This window comes from Desmodus rotundus, chromosome 13 (genome assembly GCF_022682495.2).
Source record: "Desmodus rotundus isolate HL8 chromosome 13, HLdesRot8A.1, whole genome shotgun sequence".
Taxonomy (NCBI): Eukaryota; Metazoa; Chordata; class Mammalia; order Chiroptera; family Phyllostomidae; genus Desmodus; species Desmodus rotundus.
In genome coordinates this window covers 65,714,733-65,729,170 of record NC_071399.1, presented here as the reverse complement: position 1 = coordinate 65,729,170, position 14,438 = coordinate 65,714,733, and positions in this window count along the sequence as shown.

The window sequence follows — 14,438 nt, the reverse complement described above, 5'->3', positions numbered from 1 at the left end:
AAGGAAGGAAGGAAGGAAGGAAAAAAGAAAGAAAGAAAAAAGAAAGGCCCAGTGATTGGAGCGTGCCTGGATTGTTTGATAAGTCGCAAGGAAGCCATTTGGTTAAGGGGGGTATGGAGGTGGGGAACAGTAGAGGGAAATGAGATTTCAGAAGTAATAAATGGGAAAGAAATCCTGTAGGTACTTCAAGATCAGTGTAAAAAACTGTTATTTTCTTTGAGTGATATGGGAAGACATTGGTTCGCTTATATTTTAATGGTATCACAGGGATTTCCATGTTGAAAGGGGACTGGAATATGCAGAACAAACGATTGTTAGAGATGGTGTGACAAGTGGTTTCATCTTGAATTTCTTTTGAAGGAGAACCTAGTTAGGAGTGCCCAATCCATAGCCAGTGGGCTGCTTGTGGCCCCGAATGGCTGTGAATGAGGCCCAACACAAAATCGTAAATTTACTTAAACATTATGAGATTTTCTTGTGATTACATGTCACAGTGTATTTAATTTGTGGCCCAAGACAACTCTTCTTCTTCCAGTGTTGCCCAGAGATGCCAAAGGGTTGGACACCCCTGAAGATGATTTTCTGATGGGTTTAAGGAACAAGTGAAAGGTGAGCCAAAAATTAATAAAATATTTTGGCCTACATAACTTGATAAATAAGATGGCCATTGGCTAAGATTTGGAATATCATGGGAGAAGAGGTTAAGAAGGATTATTAGGGCTCAGTTTGGATATGTCACATTTGGGATAATTAGCTGTACAATCAATGTACAGCTAAATGAGTAGATAGTTGAGTATAGGGATTTGAAGTGCAGAGTAGAGGACTAGAATAGAAATATAAAATTAAGGATTCATCATCATATATTTTTTAAAACTACAGGACTGGATGAAATTACCCAAGGAGTGAATACAAATGTTTCAGATGAAATTCAAACAGCAGGTCTGAGAGAGATCTACATTAGAGAAGTTGGGGTGATGGAAAGTAAGCAGCAAAAATAAGGTTGATGAAAACAGGTGAATGAGGTGCCCTGGAAGCTAAGTGGAGAAATTATTTAAGGCAGAAGAGAATGATTCCTTGTGTCAAAGGCTGCTTGTAGGTCAAGTAAGATAAGGACTGAGAAATAAAAATTGGATTTAAAATCTATTAATTCAGGTCTGTGGTAACTTCGGTAAGAATAGGTTCTTTGCAGTGATGCTGGGAAAAGAAAAACAGGATTACAGTGTGTTCATGGCAGAAGGAGAAGAAAGAACTTGGAAGCAGCAGGTAGAGACAGTTATTTCAAGGACATTCATAGTAAGGTAAAAACTGAGATGGTAATATGAGGGGGGAATGGGTTAACATAAAATGTATGGCTTATGTACGTCATAAGATGGGAGAGATAATACCATGTTTGAATGCTTTAATCATTTTTTATACTTGCTGCAACAAATCACCCCTACATGGGTGGCCTAAAACAACAGAAATCTATTCTCTCATGGTTCTGGAAGTCTGACATCAAAGTGTCAGCAGGAATGTACTGCATCTAGAGGTTCTGGAAAGAATACATGTTTGCTCTGCAAGCTTCTGGTGCCTCCAGGCATCCCGTGGCTTCCTTGGCTGTGTCACTCCAATTTCTGTCTCCATGGTCACATTGCTTCTTCCTTTCCCTGTGCTTCCATCTTCTCTTCCATCTTTAAAAGAAAACTTGGCATTAGATTTAAGGCACACCTGAGTAGTACATGATGAGCTTGTCTCAAGATCCTTTACTTAATTACACCTGCACAGGTGTTTTTTTTTTTCTTCCAAATAAAGTTAACATTAGCAGGGTCTGGGTACAAGAATGTGAATCTATTTTTTGGGGAAGCATCATTCAACCTGGTATAGATACTCATGGAAATGATGCATCACAGAGAGAATAACTGATGATGCAAGAGAAAAGCTGAGATTTCTTAAGTTAATACCCAATTAGGCAAAAATATGTGTACAGTTGTGAGTACACAAAACAAAGTTTATTGTTGTATTATTATTTATTACCAATTATATTAGTTATTTGTATTATAACTGTAAACCTACTTTTGCCCACTTCTGAATTTTTGAGAAACGAAGAGGAGAGGGGAATTAGTGCATGAGTTGAGCACACGATAGTTCTCCTGTCATAACAAGAAAAATTCTAGGATATATGAGTAGGTGGATGAGTAAATAGGATGATACCTTATAGAATGCTATGATTTCTTCAGTTTTCTCAGTAATAAACCAAAGCTATTACTTTTGGGGTTTTGTTTTACTTTGCTTTGTTGTGTTTAGTTCTGTTTTTCAGAGAAGAACCTGACCTGAGAATTTTTGTTCAAGTAATTTGTTGGGAACTGCCCTGCCTGGTTTCAGAGACTATAACCCCCCGTGGCTAAGGCTGAGTGAGAGACCTTGGGGCCCTAAGTCACTAAGGAGACAAAGCTTATCTCTCTGGCAGGAGCACTTTACTTCTGCCCACTTTACTTCACCCTGCCTGGCCCCTGGTGCATGACTGGTTAGCCAATGACGGGTAAGATTCCTCAAGGGAGGGGCAACCTAAGACAGGTATGGTCATGAAGAGGCCCTCAGGGAACAACTTGGGGGCTATAGAAAAAGGGGGTGATGGACTCTCACCCCTCAGCTTTGACATAGCCTGAGTCCTCATTCTGTCTGCAAGAAGTCTCCTAATCTATTGGCTGCCTTACTTCCCCTGCTCCCCTGTTCCTCCGAAACAATGCCAGTGGTGGGTATGGCCCTGTGCTGGAAAGGGCAGATTTGCTGGGGAGATCAGGCCTAAGAAAGAATGTATAAAATCCTATGAAACCTGCTTTGCTAATACCCTCAATTCAAATGATAAGGGTCCAAGTATGAAATGAGTTTGTTTCCCCAAAGTTTTATGGTCTTTTAGCTATCTGACTCTGACTCAAAATAGGCCCTCAGAGTTCTTTGAATGTTATCTATGTGATTATTACTGCCTGAAAATGATTGATGAGCTTTCCATATATGCCCTGTATTCCTATGCAAATTAAGCCAATAAAAGCCTGTCAAGGCAAGGGTCGGTGTGCTCTCCCCTTTAGAGAGTGGCTGTGCTGTCCCTTTTCCTCCACAAGACTCGGTAGTCCATGTGAATTTGTCTTGTCTCAGCTACAATGCCGCAGACACTGCTTGCTGGTGACCACGTCAGTAATTTATTAAGAAAGTGCTGTCCAGAAAGACCTTGAAGAGAAAGGGAGTAGGAAGTCAGGGAAGGAAAGGAAGTCAAGAAATAAGACAAGATCAGGAACATTCCCATAAATCTTCAGCCTGATCTTTCAGGTCAAATCGAGAGTGAAATTATCTTGACCAAAAGCAAGTGAGCTGGACTTTTACACAACGATACGCATCAGTCACTGTTTAAATGTTTCCTAGGGGTGGAAAATTCTCAGTACTTCTGTTACAAAACAGGCTCTATTAATTAGATTGAGTTAGTTCTCTGGAAAAAAAAAGTCCCAATTGGCGGCTATTGAAATGAAAACTCAGTGAAGCCAAGTGCTAAACAAACACACAAACAAAAATCTGAAAAATAATCAGAATGTTTCTCAGAGGTGTTGGATACTATTTAATACAATCATTGATTAAAAGTAAGGATGAGAGAGAAGATATTGGAAATTGAGGAGAGAGAAGAAAGAATGAAATAACTAAGAGGATAGATGTAAAATTGGAGTTGGGTAATAGAGCAAGAGTATTAGAAAGGACTAAGAATCTACTACATTTGAAGAGAGACTAGTCACTAAAGTATGAATTTTCCTCAACCACATTTAGTGTGGAGTAGAGAGAAAGATGGATTTAGCCAAGATTTCGGTTTCACCAAGAGTATGACAAAAACAGAGATGGAGGAAATAGTATATGCAAAAACTATTTACCATGAAATTCAAGTTGGGTAAGGTGGGAAGAGAGGACTTGTGGAGGGTTGAGGGCCATGAATAAGTTATCAGATAAATTGATTAAAAACAGATTGAGAAATTATTTGACATAAGGTAGAAAAACAGGAAATGGCAATAGAAGCCTTGAATATTTTAAATTTGATTAGAAAAGTAATGAAATTATGTCATGATAGAGTCAGAGATAGGATCACAGATAGGAATGGCTAAGATAAAATGCACAGAATGACTGAAAGAGAGAAGCATGTATCAAAAAAACCCACCAAAATTGGTGATTTTTCTGTAGTCATTTTAATATTGAAGATGGGAGAAAATAAGCAAGATTTTTGGCATATTATGCTTTATTATTTCAAGAAAGGTAAGAACACAACTGAAATGCAAAAAAGGGTTTGTGCAGTGTAAGGAGAATGTGCTATGACTGATTAAATGTGTCAAAAATAGTTTGCAAAGCTTTGTCCTAGAGATTTCTCGCTGGATGATGCTCCATGGTCAAATAGACCAGTTGAAGTTGATAGTGATTAAATCAAGACACAAACTGAGAACAATCAACAGTATACCATTCAGGAGAAAACCAACATACTTAAAATATCCAAATCAAGTATTGAAAATTATATGCACCAGCTTGGTTATGTTAATCAATTTGATGTTTGGGTTTTGCATAACTTAAGCTAAAAAAAAAAAAAAAACCTTTCATGACTGTATTTCTGCATGTGATTCTCTATTTAAATGTAACAAAAACACTCTGTTTTTAAAACAAATTTGTGACAGGCAATGAAAAGCATATACTTTACAATAATATGGACCAGAAGAAATCATGGAGCAAGAGAAATGAACCACCAACAACCACACCAAAGGCCAGGCTTCGCCCAAAGAAGGTGATGTTGTGTATGTGGTGGGATTGGAAGGGAGTCCTCTCCTATAAACTCCTTCAGGAAAACCAGGTGATTAATTCCAACAAGGATGGCTCCCAATTCAACCAACTGAAAGCAGCGCTCAACAAAAAATGTCTGGAATTAGTCAACAGAAAGCGCATAATCTTCCTTCCACCAGAATAATGCAAAACTGCATGTTTCTTTGATGACCAGGCAAAAACTGTTACAGCTTAGCTGGGAAGTTATGATTCACCCACCATATTCACTAGGCACGGCACCTTCATATTTCCACTTATTTTGGTCTTTACAAAATTCTCTTAATGAAAAAAAAATTCAATTTCTTGGAAGACTACAAAAGGCATCTGGAACAGTTCTCTAGTCAAAAAGATAAAAAGTTTTGGGAAGATGGAATTTTGAAGTTGCCTGAAAGATGGCAGAAGGTAGTGAAACAAAATGGTGAATACATTGTTCAATAAAATTATTGGTGAAAGTGAAAAAAAATGTGTCTTTTATTTTTACTTTAAAACAGAGTGAAAATTTTGTCCAACCCATAAATTCTTCAAGGAATGTCAGTAAACCCAGCTGGTAGATGACCGTAATGGGAGGTATACTTTGATTATGTGAGGTTCAAAGTTGGATAAATATTTGGAGGGAGGAAATATTTTAGATGCTGTAATGATATTCAAAAATAAGTTACTTCACCTCCAAACCCAGCAGGATGAGGGCTTTAGGAGGGGAATAAGTCATTTCTTGAAATATCTTCAGGAGAAGTTCTACCATCAAAGGGAGCCAAGCTTCAGTTAATGCAAAGAGAAAAACTGGGGAAAAAACAGAGACTTTGATGACAATTCACCATGAGTTTCAGAGGATAGAGTGAGTGTTAGGAGACAGGAGGAGGTTATAGCTAAATAGTAGGAGAATTAAGGTTTGCAAAATGAAAGATCAGCTGAGGGTTTTGGGCTACTTGTGTGACTGTCACAAACAAGACCAACATGATGCCTTTAGTCCAAAGGGACGTAGACTAATAGTGTTGTGAGAAAGGGTCTTGGTAAGATAAGGTACAGATTCAGGCTTCCATTTGACTTCTGCTAAAAGAATGGTAGACAGAGGTGCCAAGGGAATAATATTGTGCTTTGCAGAGAGGTGGCTCCAATTCTAGCATGAGGGCTCCCTCTTGATGCTTGCTGACAACAGCCTTTGGAGAGGGCTCCTAACTTTGAACGCTGGATTTGGGTTTGGCCATCCATCTATAATTTGAAAACATAGAAACAGGTTTAATTTAGGCAACATGTTTTAATATGTTGGGACAAGAAGTACTTAAACTTTATTTTCAGCAATAATTTTTAAATGCCGTATTCATATATTATATATATTTTATGGTAAATTTAAATGATCCCCCACTTGATTGCAATATGAAAAAAGGCCAAAATATAGAGCATGCAAATGAAATATATATGTTTTGCTTTCACATTCATGTCCCACGTTTTCGCCTTTTTTTCCTCTTGTAATCAACTGGGTAGCTATTTGAAATTACTATACACTTGATTATATATACTGACTTTTCCAAAACCTGATCAGAGATCTTTCTTCTATAACTAGAACATTACCCCATATTGTTAATTCCTCTAAATACTGCAATTAGAGGAAATCATTTTTTCTGCTTGCTCTATTAATTTTGAGTCCATCAGTGTTATATCTGGGTTTGGATGAGTTGTTCCTTGGTGCTAGCTACCAAGTGTACTTATTTTTCTAGGTGAGATTTCTTGGGCTGCCTGGAACATCCTGACCCAGCCTGCATGTGGGTAAAGACCTGGCAGCAGGCCCTGCAGCTTTGATTGATCTGTTTCCAGGAAAGCGGCAGAGGGTTGGGACAGGCAGAGGGCCCATCACTTTAGAAGCAAATCTTCTGACTGTGAGTACCCAATTCTTCCAGGGTGTAGCCAGATGCCTTGGGTATTACCCTGTCACCCCTGTTCAAAATTTTTACTTCTAAGTGTTTGCTTGTATGTGTATGGCTCTGTGGCTATTTCCTGACACAGGTGGCAATGTACAGGGGAAATTTCCTAACTGCCTCGCTGGGGATCATCAAACTAACAACACCTTTGGCCACCACTGCATCACCTCCTGTCTTTTCTGTCTGTATCTCTCTATGGGCCCTGACTTCCAGAAGCATATTTTGGCACATATTTTAAGATATGGAGTCATTCTTCAAACTCATTTTGTCTATGTTCTATGTTTGAAGGATTATGCACAGTTCATGAGTTACCAATTTTTCCCTTTCTTATTTACCAGTGAAATTAAAGTTTAAAAATCTTATTTATTTCAAGAAATTCAGTGTTGAATAGGTAGGCTTAACATGCTCTTGTTTAGTCTTTGACTAGAACTTGAGATTGTCTTTCAGTAAAGGTAGGGACTTTTGTGACGCTATGGAGAGGTTTTATATTCAGGATGAAATCCTATAACTAACGTGTCTAATTTGAGCTGTCCTTCATACATCTGTGGCTAAACTGCTATCACAACTAGTTATAAGCAAAGTTTTGTAGACTAATATGTCAGCCACTATCAATCTCTAGCAATGTTCTTTATAGTGTAATTTAGCAGTGATTTACTGTGACAAATATTTATTAACAAAATGTGGGATATATATACACACACACACACACACACATACATACACACAAAGGCATTTGTGATCTTTTCCAGCCACTAAAATGTAAATTGCTAGCATCACACTGGATTTTATTTTATTTTATTTATTTTTTATCCTCACCCAAGCACATATTTTTCCATCACTCTTTTAGAGAGCAAAAAAGGGAGAGAGGAAGGGAAAGAGAGAAACATTGATGTGAAAGAGAAGCATTGATCAGTTGCCTCCTGCACGCACCATGACCTGGGATCATAGGTAAACTGTGCCCAGACTGGGATCCTAGCACCAGTCTGAACTAAACCTGCAACCTAGGCATGTGTTCCAAGTGGGAATCAGACCCACAACCTTTTCATTATGGGACAATGTTCCAACCAACTGAGCCACGCCTGCCAGGGATTTTTAAAAACATGAGATCTTTATTTGAAGTAGTTATTTTTACAATAACATTAATAGGAGGGAAAAATCTTATAGATTCAATCTCTTGTTTCTGGACTGGTATAGGGGAGTGATGAAAAGCAATTAGGCTGCTCACCTATCTGAAGTGTCATATATCACATTAATCTAAGGAAATCATTTCATTACATAAAAAGCCACTTTGGGAGTATATTTCTAGTACCTGTTATAATTCAAAGAACAAGAAACACAAATGAGTTAGAGAAGAAAATGCATTTAAGGAGCAGTCATATGGAATAGATTTTTTTAAGTAGACGTGTTTCCTAAAATAGAACAGATTTTGGGAAAGTGTATTTATGGTGTTTCTCCATTTATTTGCAGTGTTCTTAGAACTCCAGACCTTTTCCATCTGGACCTCATATCCCAGAGATAGTAATAAATGCTAGGTTGAAAGGGTCAAGCCAAGAAGTACATGTTGGGGAGACTAGAATTGAGAAGAAAGATTCTAAGAGTGAAGAGGAGGAGGGAAGAATAAAGAGGAAAAAATCCTTGAGCACATGTTTTGTCACCACGCACTTACCATAACCCATCCCATGTAATCCATGCAGCATCTCTGAAGGTAAGGCAAAAGTGTGATGGGTTTGTCCTTCTAGCAATATCTCTCCTTTGGCAGGTCACCTTTTAATGCTGATGGCAGCTTTTACTATATGAAGAGAAGATACAGGGATTTTGAAAGTTTCTATAATAGCCAGAAAATGCATTTACTTTAAGAGCTGTCTACATCTTGAGGTGGTTGGAGGAGGAGAGAAAAATTCTTGTTGGGGAGAACATCTCTTTTGTCTCCAAAAACTATTAATGTTTCTATTTATTTAACAAAGGTATAGTTATTTATGAGAACAAAGTGTAGATGAGAAAAATTAAGCAAAATAAAAATTAAAATAATTTGCAAAGTATGGTTATATAAGTTTGGAAATGGCTGTTAGCATTGTAAGGAATAAGATGAAGCTAAATAGAAAAGGTCCCAGAAATAGGTAAGACCAGGGCTTGTAAAACACTTACCTAGTGAAACTCTATATTGAATTTATATATATGTGTGTGTATATATATATATATGTATATATATATACACACACGTATATACACATAGATATGTGTATGTGTGTGTATATATAATAGTTTTATTGAATATTCAACTTTCTCTTGCTTCATGCTTTCCATGGTTACTCTCATACTAGCTAGATGATTATCAACCTTGTTTTCTTACTGAGAACCCATGGAAAGTACATTTTACAGCCCTCTTTTCACTTAAGGTAGGGAATGTCACCGTTTTTGCATTGGCTGGAAGTGAAATATATCCCTCCTTATCCTGGCTACAGAGAGTTTGGTGTCATCCTCCATGCTTGCTTTGCCTGTGTGCAGCCAAAAGTGGAGGGTTTCTGGATGATGTGGTGGAGGATATGGATGGTGCTTTGGAGGTGATGGAACAACCACGTACATGAAATTTGGTTCTCAGAGTTATTTCTCGGTGGAGAGCCACCCATAAAATTCAACCAACTCATATAATTGTGAAAAGAACTGAGGCTTATGGTGTCAAATCACTGAGTTTTGGGGGTTGTAATAACAGGTATTGTTAACACCATGTAGTTATAATACATTTATAGTTATACTTGTCACAACTCTGTCTTCAGCAAATGTTTTACCCCCAAAATCCTTTGGGGAGTGGCAAAATAAGTTAAAAGACTGGAAATTCTATATAGTTACCATCAAGAAAATAAAAAACAGGGGGTCTCAGATGGTGCTGGGAGTGATAACAAGGACCCAGATAGCAGAGAGAAAAACAACAACAAAAGAAAGCAGAAATGTTGACGTGTATGGACACAGAGAAAGAGAACAGCCACATTTTTCCAAACTGTATTGAAAGAAAGTAATCCTTGGAGGACGATGGTGAGTGGAGGCAGGGAAGGATATTCATTCTTGCTTTTTTATGAGATAAGGACTCAACCCAATTTCATGTGTATTAAATTAAAGTGTACCCCAGATGTTCCATGATGACTCTTAGATGGGCAGAAGCTTCACAACAACTTTTTTACAGCTTTAGGGTCTTCACGTACAGTGGATTGCATGAGGCAATGACTTGTCTTTTTCCATATTTTTGATGTATTCATTCCAACATGCCACACGCCATTTGACTTACAGAAATTTTACTAAGATAGCAGATTCCTAAGCTTTCTTTAAGATTTATCTTTGTACAAGGCATGTAGGATACCATCAGCTTCCTTCTTGTATGGTGTGATAATCAGGATACCATCTATACTGGACCACAGTGATGTACTATGAAATGGTAGAAGTTCAAGGTCTTGGCAGATGCATTATATTATAGCAGCAGAGATCTAACAGCCCAGAAGATATTATAAGGATCTACTGCTAATGCAGGAGAAAGCAAACACCTTTTGATGTTATGGCATTTGGAATAAAGAAGATAGAAACTGTTAAATAGATAAAAGGCTTAGTTCTAAACACTCTGTGATTTTAGTGCCCCAAAAAATCACATCTTTAATGGCAGCTTCAGTTACAGTGACCCCCTTATTAAGCCTATGATAATCCACTGCCATTTTCCTAAAACTAGTTGTCTTCATATAAGTCAAACCAAAGTTAAATAGAATGTGATAGAAATTAGCATTATTATTTATTTCAAAACTTCAATGGTGAAACAATAGAAAGAATCAAATTTATCCTTTTTACCATACTGGTGTTTACCCATAAATCAAGGAAGTAAAAATAAGGATTTTTCCAGCATTGAATATATATTTACTATATACTTGGAACTGGAGGAGAAAACCACGCAAGGTGTCTTAAGAGACTCTGTGAGACAGAACTGGTAAACTGAAACCCAGGGGTCCCACTCTGACAAAGAGATCAACTTAGGCATTTGTGATTCTGATGGATGAGGATTAACTCACAGCCAGCGTCTGAGAATCTAGCAGAGTTCTGGATATTTTCTCTTCTTGATGCAGATGTTCTTGTCTATCATATAGCTGAAGATTCTTTGGAGGACTACTGAAAGTGAGCTTCATAACATCCTTGAAAGTTATCACTGGGAAACTCAATGCTCACCTCACTTCATATGTTACCTGTGTGTTTGAACTGACCTGGCTCAAGTAATGCACCTGGGTGATGCCCAGGGCTCCGTACTTTTATCAATCAAATAAGACTCCCACATTCTAGTCTTAGAAGTTTTTGTCAATTACACTAAAATCTTAATGGAATGTCCCTATGAGCCCCTATGATCGAATAGCTACCACCAAAGATCTTGATGTAATCATCTGTCTCAAATAACACTTCAATTTGCTACTAGCTTTGCTTCTAGAGCTTAAGTGCTGCTTTTTGACCATTACAATTACATTATACCACCAAAAACATTGAAGGGATTATTTCAATGGCAGATTTTCTCATTTTCATCTATGTTTACACAGAATAGCCACTTAAGCAAATATTAAAAAAAAAAACCTATTCCCAAATGAAATCCAGAATTTCTGAGAAGTCTACTTATATTAACAATAAATCCATCCAAATCTAAATGCATATGTATACATATACGTATGTGTATATATGTGTATGTGTATATACATATATACATATATATATAATCTGTCCAAAAGGTATCCAGCCATGTAATATGAAAAATAGAGACATTTATTGAAGAAGATAAAATGTACAAGAAACATTGCACATAGGACAGTGACACTCAGTCCTCTTCAAAGTAGGTACCTTAGGACCTCACACAGTTCTCCCAATCACCATCAAGTGCCCCATAATATTTTCCTATATCTCACTGATGTTCTGAAATCTCTTCCTTTTCAAAAATGATTTTAGTTTTGGGAAAAGCCAGAAGTCACAGGGTGCCAAATTTAGGCCATAGGGAGGCTGAGTTACCTGGGTGATTTGATGGTTTGCCAAAAAACTCTTCATGAGATGTGATGCATGAGGGGGTACAGTGTAATGATGAAGCTGTCAATCACCATTCGCTCATAACCGTGGCCTTCTGAATTATCCAAATAGTTTCTATGGAGAAATGTTCAATCTTAATGCAAAATTTGATGCAGATTCATTGCTCTATTTGCTCAGTCATTTTGAATGTGCTGGTCATACAGTATACACGCTCACTCAATGGTGCCTACTACCCCCACTGACTAATGCAGTGAAGTTGTCATTGTTCATGCATGAGCATTCCAGTCCACTCTCCTTGGCTGCCAGGTTACATTGATGTCATGCAAACTATTTTCATTACATTAACAATGGCTGGGGTTTTTTTGGACAGGCTTATATATGTTATATATATAATTTGGGGGTGGAGAGAATTGGTAAAATTATCCTGAGACACTTTTTAAAAGAGAAAGATACTTAGGCCTTAGTTTCAGAAAATTTGGTTTAATTGTTCAAGAGGAGAATATTCTAAACCAGTAATTTTAAGAGTCTCAGCTCTACCGACTGAGCTAGCCGGGCATCTTAAACCAGTAATTTTAATGTACAGCCAATAGGATGATGAGCCTGGAGACAATGTCAAATGGTGTCAATGGTGTTTTTGAGGATAACTTACATCCTTTGGTGAGACAACTGTCCTCATGCATGGTCATTATAGGTTTTTCAAAAAGCAAGTCATTCAATATATGAGCAAGGACTCTTTCTACTGGGAAGGGAAGCTCAGTTTTCTTTTGGGGTATTCTGAGCCAACTGAATGATCCAGTCTATTTCTTAATTTGCACTCTTTTTAAAGTATCTCAGTTTTTATATAAAAAGTCTGAAAATGCTGCAAATGCATTTTATGGTATATTTCAGTACCATTTTATTTCAGATCCTACATATGATATTCAGCTAGTTGAACTCTGTTACTACAATGGGAAACCTAGTAGTTCTCTTCCTATGCTTTTCTTCAACAATTTAATTGAGTAATTTTCTTTAAACTCTCCATCCAAGGTAAAAGCAGCCAGCTCACGTCAGTCTTTGAAAAGTGTCCCTTGCAATAGCCACCCACAATTTTGCTTTCAGTACGCATTTCATTCCAAGTACCTATGTTTAATAATTTAAATGGTATCTCACCTGTGTTTTATATTTTTCATTTTTTTTAAACTAGATCCTCATTGCCTTCAAACTCTGGGTCAGAAAAACTCTCTAGATTATTTTTTAGCTTATTTTTCCAGCAACAATTTCTTTTACCAGTTACTATATCATTCACTGTTGTTAATTGCAGACAACAGAATTTCTCTAGCTCGTTTTTTAAATTTTTTTAGAAAATAATAATAAGTGGCTCACAGAATTTCTAAGAGGGTCTTAAAATTTGCATGAAACATAGAAAAAGGCACCTAGTTAAATGTCCAACCACATCATAGTATTGTTCACGTTGGGCAAGAATTGGGCATTCCTTTGAAAGAAATATCTCTATACATACTGCAATGTATGCTCACACCTCTGCATCTGTGTCCCTAGTAAGCTGACAGTAAATTTTGGTTTTTTCTTGTTTTGTTGATATTCCATAATTTATTGAACTTGAATGGAGATGTATGTTTATAAATACATAATTTATAAATATACATATTTAGTTTCTCTGTGCTTTCACTGAAATTTAGCATTTTATTAAGTTTTGAATGTAAAGTAGAAACAATAATAGCATTAGCAACACCTGTGACCACTAAAGGGAACAATGGTGCAAAAAGAGTCAAGAACCCCTGACTAAGAACTAAACGTCCCTGTCAAAGTCCTGATTTCCCTGAATGAGGATTTCAAACTTGCTCACCTTAGCCTTTCCCACAGTACGGCAGGACTGTTTGCTGGAGCACATATTACCGGAGTGAACAATGGAAGATGGGTCTAGGATATATAGAGCCTGCTTGCATTTGTAACATAAGGAGGCATTTAGAAGTTAAAATAGTTATGGGGTAAGTAGGTTGCTATATTAAATGCATGCAAATTAATTTCCCTCACAAATATTAAAAAAAAGAACAAATGGCAATTTAAATAGTTTATGCACATGTCCTAGCTAAGCAAATTAAAATTCTTTAATGGCAAGAAACAGAATCTAACTAAGAAGATCTTTAGCAAAAGTGTATTTATTGGAAGGGTGATTAGGAAGCTCACTGAATTGAAGGAAGTAACAAGAAACCCTAAAGAATAGAAAGAGTACCCTTATTATACTCCAGCTACTACATTTAGACTCTTGAAAGTGTTTTTTTTTTTTTAACAGTATGAAATACCTGAAGTATTCAGGTGTCTCTGAGCTCTCCATCTGTGATGGTAAAAGGGCCCTGATTCTGCTCCCCATGTGACAACCACAGACACCCCGGGGAAGATGTGGCTTGGTTTTTGGGTGATGCTGGAAGTTCTAACTCTCTGTAATCAATCTCTGACGCCATACTTGTGGTTATGGGAATAGAGAGGGATGGAAATCCAACCCCCATGTGGTCTCTATTCATACTGTGAGTGGTGGGAAGGCGGCTTGTTACCATCTAGAGAGGATGCAAGTTTCCCAGCTCTGCTCAGCCTTCTTTGGTTCTTCTCTAGCTGATATGTTGGGGTTCCTCCTTACAACCTCCCCAGGATGGAATTCCAGCCTTCCCACTAAGA